The 6,000-nt window shown below is 49.9% G+C and overlaps 1 protein-coding gene across 2 annotated transcripts in view; it reads right to left on the bottom strand.

The window, feature by feature from the left end:
• The window catches only part of Nav1 (neuron navigator 1), a 252,030-nt gene extending 246,871 nt beyond the window's left edge, over nucleotides 1-5,159 (bottom strand). For both annotated transcript variants that reach the window (XM_029481039.2, XM_029480839.2), the window contains exon 1: nucleotides 4,960-5,159. The gene's annotated coding sequence lies outside the window, so the exon portion shown is untranslated. The remainder of the gene's footprint in view (nucleotides 1-4,959) is intronic.
• Between the last annotated feature and the right edge of the window lie 841 nt (nucleotides 5,160-6,000).

Here is a 6,000-nt window from a genome sequence, read left to right on the forward strand (position 1 = left end):
ATATGAAGAATCAAAACCAGAGGACAGGAAGGTCACACTGGGCTTCGGATTGGCCACACATCATCAGCTCGTGTCTAATCTGAGCAGTCGTGTCCAGACAGACACATTTTGGGAGACTAAAAGACAAGAAAAAAAGAATGTTTTAACCCTGTTGTTCTTAAAGAAGTGTTCACGAATTTATAGATATGAAAACATGTAATTTAGATTGCCAAAAGATGGGAAGAGGGGAATGGAGGTTTTATTCATCATTTATTTTTATTTGTGGGATTTTTAAAAAAAAGATTTATTTATTTCGTATTTAATGTATGTAAGAACACTGTAGCTCTCTTCAGACACACCAGAAGAGGGCATCAGATCCCCATTACAGATGGTTGTGAGCCACCATGTGGTTGCTGGAAATTGAACTCAGGACCTCTGGAAGAGCAGTCAGTGCTCTCAACCACTGAGCCATCTCTCCAGCCCCCTTCTTGTGGGATTTTTGAGATAGGGGCTTGCTATACAACCCTGACAGGACTCAACCTCCATCTCCTCCTGAATCACCTTCTGTGTACTGGGATCACAGCCTGGGCCGACACACCCAGCTGGGAGTTAATCTTTAATAGGTAGCTTTTAGGTTAGGAGGATTAAGAAGCTTTAGAGATAGCTAGTGGTGGTGATGACCAAACGATATGCAGCATCTAATCCCACTAAACCGTACATTGACAAGTGGCTAAAAATGCTGCGTATGGTGGCACAAGTTTGTAATTGCTAGCACTTGGGAGGTTAGGGCAGGGGAATCAGATCTTGTGGCCAGTTTGTATTATACTGTCTTTTTAAAATAAGATTTATTGATTTATTTTATATATATAAGTACGCTATAGCTGTCTTCAGACACACTAGAAAAGAGCATCAGATCCCATTACAGATGGTTGGGAGCCACCATGTGGTTGATAGGATTTGAACTCAGGACCTCTGGAAGAGATGTTAGTGCTCTTAAGCACTGAGTCATCTCTCCAGGCCCATTATACTGTCTTTCTATTCTTTGTCTTTAAAAAAGTTGAAGCACTCAGGAGGCAGAGGCAGGCAGATCTCTCTATGGAGTTCCAGGAAAGTCAGGGTTACAGAGAGAGACCATGTCCCAAAAGAAAAAAAAAAAACGTTGGTAAATGGGTAAATTTTTTGTTATATATATTTTCCCATGATAAAAATTTTCTTTTAGCGTTTCAAGCACAATGATAAAGGAAAATATAATTGGCACCATCCCATCTGGGTTCAGGTATTGCAGATTATTGAAAAGGAAAAAGAAGACTTCTAGCATCATTTATCCCAGAATGCAAAGGTGGCTTTAGTGAAGGAGAGCAATGAAGCACAGCGCATGAGCAACATGAAGGGAGGAAAGACGTCACACGGTTCATGAAGAAAGGAGCATTTGGTACAATACAGCATCCTTTCACAATTTAAAAAAAAATTAGAAATTATAAATAAAAGTGAATCCTTACCAGATGATAAAAGGCAAATATGAGACGCCCATGGCTCGAATTATGTTAGATAGTGAAAGACATAAAGCTCTTCTCTAAGACAGAACAAGAGGGGGATGGATGCCTGCCGTCGCTGCGGCTACTCAGTGTACTGAAAGTTACAGCCCAAGCAATCGGGCTAGGAAGGAAAGCACCTACCTAAACCAAAGTGGAAGACGTAAAACTACCTTTATTCATAGCTGCTGTGGACTTAGATACAGAAGATTCCAAATTCACACACAAAAAACACTCCCGGGTAAATTCAGCAGGTTATAAGATCGGCATACAAACATACTGGCAGCGGACAATCCAGAAAGGAAATTAAGAAACAAATCCATTTAGGAAAGCTTTCAGAACATCACAGGACCGGCCATCAGAATAATAGTCCTTTGAAGTGGAAACATCTTGTTATTAACAGTCCTCGGTGAGGCACATGCATCAGTGCCCCTGATTTTTCATGCATATTAGTACATCTCATATTAAAATTAAATAGAGCAAATAGATTTGATGAGGGTGGTAGAGGGGGCTCCACAGGCCATGCATCAGAAGCCAAATCAGATCCATGAGCCTTTCAGATTGGTCTGGGTCATATCCATTCAGCCTCCCTTCTTGTCTCAGGAGTCACAGGAAGCTGGGAAGCAAACTCCCAGACTCCTTGGAGGAAACTCACTAAGCCTGAGTCAGCGGCAGCCTCCCTAGGAGATTAGGCCCAAGCAACTGAAAAGGGTGTTTCCACTTAAAAAGTTGGTAATGCTGTGTGTGTGTTTATTAAGAAGGAACTTTAAAAATAGAAAGAAAAGGGAACTAAAAATATTTTAAATTATTTCTCTGTGAGTGTGTAGATGAGTGTGTGTGTGTGAGTGTGTATGTGTGTATGTGTGTGTGTGTGTGAGTAAGGGACTAGGGGCCAGCAAGATGAAGTGTTTGCCAAGTATTGCCACACTTTTTAGATCCCAGTGTTCCACAGAAGAGCGGGTGGCTGGAGACAGTCTTTCTCCCCTCTTCCTGGGTTTCTGCTTCTCTCTTTCCCTGCTAACAGCTCAGGACTGTCTGCTGAGATCTGTGCATGCAAATACTGCAGACAAAGAGCTCTACCTACAAAGTGGCGATTTTATAAAGAGACCCAACTTCTCTAGAGAGAGGAGGCTTGAGCCCTGGGTGGGCTCTGCAGCACCACAGCTGTGTGGCCAGAAGCCCAGCCCTTCCTTCAGGAGGCCTGAATTCTGGGCTGAAGGGAAGGGAGAGGGGTTGGGCTGAGACACAGAGGTTCTTTTAAAATGCTAGCCTACGATAAACCCTGTAAAGAGTCAAAAGTACTTTAAAAGAGAGAGAAGTCACATCAACTAAAAAACAGAAGGATGAAAGATGAGCAGGCTTGAAAAGATGCGTCCATGTTTCCTGGGCCTCTTTCTTACTGGGCCAAGATGGCGCTCAGGACCGACCCGGCTGTATCTTGGTCGGGTGCACACTGCTTAGCATGCCCGAGGCCTTGGAGTTTGGAAGTTGTTCACATGAAGTTGAGGTAGGAGACAGACTAGGCAAGGTCAGGACAAATGGCATTTCCTCAGGCCAAGATGCACCAGGGCCACCAGATACCAAACCTAGACTCTCAAAGAATGCATAGCCTGCCATTTGCATGAAATGGAGGGTGGGCTCTGGCTGCCACGGAGATTTTCCTCCCAGCTTCATTAAGTTGGCAAATATTTATAAAGTGCTTACTATCTGTTGGTCAGATTGAGTGACAGGGAAAGGAAGGCTTGTGTGAGGATTCTCCCTTGACTAAAATCCAAAGCAGAATCAAAGGCCTGTGCCTCCCCCCACCCCCCGGGAGTTAAGACCAGCCCTCTGGGGACCTCAGATAAGCAACAGCCCCCTTACCTGGCAACCTTAGGTAAAGGCCCCTGGAGGCTCCCAAGGAGCTGGAAAAAAAAAAGTGTCTATTCTTCCAGCAGTTTCTCTCTTTCTGGATCAACTTTATGAACATGAGGCAAGGAAGGCAGAGAACTATCTGTTCTCGCATCCAAAGTCCACAGCACAGCAGGAAGGAGAAACTACAGGCTGACAGAGAATTTATCTAGAACCCTCCCCCGTGTAAAGCGCATCTCTGGAGACATCCCTATTGCTGCCGTTCCCTTCCCGGGGTAAAAAGATGCACCAACCAAAGCACGATGGAAACAGTAAGACGGAGGAATGGGTATCTTTGTCCTGAGGGAAGAAACCAAGGTCTCTGGAGTGACCGTCTGCGGAAGTCCCCCTACCGTGAGAGCGGTGCCAAAAGTCCAAGGATTTAAATAGGAGACAGTGCAAAAGTCTGTATGAGCCCACAGCCTTTGCGGGGAGAACTGGCCACAGGCTTCTTAGCATTGAATTTGAACCAGCCAATGGTATCCCAATGGCTGAAACAGGAAGCCAGATAAACAGTTTGTTATCAAGGGGGGGATCCAGCACTTCCCTTAAGCCGGCGCCAGCTGCACTCTCCGACCGACCTAACAAAGTCCCATTGAGTCACCAGCTGATTTTCCTGTGTTCAGCTCTGGGGGACAAGGGACTCTCTTTGCTGGATGGGCATCACTCTAGTGCACTGACCGAGCCACTCACCACTCAGGTCCGCCCCAGTTCCTTCCTGCCCTTTATGCCATCAGCAGATTTGGCCAGCTCTCTGTCCTATGGCCAGTTTGGGTAGAGTCTGAAGATTAAAAGGGACCGCAAAAAACCCAGGCACCGCACCCGCACCCTCAGGTGAGCCTCTCTCACACATTTTCACAGCTTCTCTTTTCTCCTCCCTCCTCTCTCCCTCCGCGATGCTCTTTCTGCTCCCAGACGACCTGGGCAAGCGCCAGAAGAAACAGCCTTGAAGAGGGCGCTTCTCAGCGTATCCCTCGTGCAGGGGGATGGTAGTGGTGGCGGGGCAGCGCACATTTTCTGGAAAAGCCTAGCCTGGTCACCTGCCCCAGCTGTTCTTTTAGCTCCTCCTGGGATGTTCGAAGAGTTAAGTAGCTGCTCCAGAGGGTGTGGTGTGGTGGTGGTTTGACTTGACTATGTATGTCAGGATCTCTCTCTCTCTCTCTCTCTCTCTCTCTCTCTCTCTCTCTCTCTCTGTGTGTGTGTGTGTGTGTGTGTGTGTGTGTGTGTGTGTGTGTGTGTGTGATAGCACAGTATTTAGTGCCTTTGATTGCAGGAACTTAGAGCACTTTAAATGGCAGGTATTTCTTAGGAAGGGAAACTGAAGCTCAGAGGGTTGGAGTTAGGTGGTCACATTGTCAACCCTAGAACAGCCGCAAGGTCCAGCCGCGGCGTAGGCACTCCAGCGAAGCCACTAGCATCCCGGTTATTATCCCGCGCTTCTCCTGCGCCAGCCCGCAGCCTCCCTCGGGCATCAGACTCTCCTCCCTCGGCTGACTCCATCCCCTCCAAGTGCAGAGCTCAGCGCCGCCGCCGTGCCCGCCCCGTGCGGGTCACTCACCGGAGCGCTTCAGATCCCGGGTTGTGGGTCTGCGCCGCCGCCGCGCAGAGTCGCGCATCGCCCGAGCAGCGCAGTGGCCGGCGTCCAGTCCTCGCGATCAGAAAGTTTCCCGGGGTTCCCGGGGCCCAGCCGGCTCCCCGCGCGAGTTTCAGCCGGCGCTGCGCGCTCCGGCCTCCAGCCTCTCACTAGGGCGGCCGCGGGCTCCCGCTCCACTACGAGAAGGAGGCGGCATCCTGAACAAAGTGCCGTCCCCCGGACCGGGCGGCCGGGGGCGGAGCCTGGTGACCCGCTGCCCTAGGCACACGCCGGCTGCCTCGGCGGAGGGCCGAGCCGGGAGCGCCCGCGGCTGGGGGTGGGCGGGAGGGGAGGCCCGGCTACGGATCGCCCTCGCTTTCCTCCCTGCACTGTGCCAGCTTAACCCGCAGAGGGGCGGAGGCATGGGTCCCTTCCAGACTTTGTCATTGGAAAGCTATTCCCGTAACCCTTTCCTGCGTTAGCCTTCCTGCCCCGCCTCCCCAGCCGGCCAGCCGCAGAAAGGCGGCTGCTGCGTGGCGGGGGCTACGCCGGGAGTTGTCAGGACAGGAAGCCTTAGCACAATTGAGCCTTTCCTTTACCGAAGGACCCGCCACCATCATTTCCAGGAGGGGTCCTCCGGCCCAAGTCCTCTAACTATCTCAGCTGTTCTAGAGAAAGGTGCAGATGGATCGATGAGAGTCCTAACCTGCTTCTGGAGCCGCCCATCCATTTCCGTCCACTTTGGAACCCGGCAAGGGTCATGCTATCTGATCTGGGACCCTTGGGTGAGAGGTAATGGGGAGTCCCGGAAGTTATCTAGCAAATAGTAGAGGTTTGGTTAGCCAATTTTGCCCACCTTTCTGATCCCCACGTGGCCCACCCTTCTTCCAGAGAAGTGGGAGGAGGAGGAAGAGAGGGGAAATGACCCTACCCACATCCTTGTGCAACTAGTGCTGAGACTGGAGTGAGCTTAAGGCGCCTGCCTCCTGACCTGGGGGCTTTCAGGCTGCAGCAAGCAAGCACACA

Source organism: Mus caroli, unplaced genomic scaffold (assembly GCF_978045245.1).
Source record: "Mus caroli unplaced genomic scaffold, Mus_caroli_1 scaffold_1, whole genome shotgun sequence".
Taxonomy (NCBI): domain Eukaryota; kingdom Metazoa; phylum Chordata; class Mammalia; order Rodentia; family Muridae; genus Mus; species Mus caroli.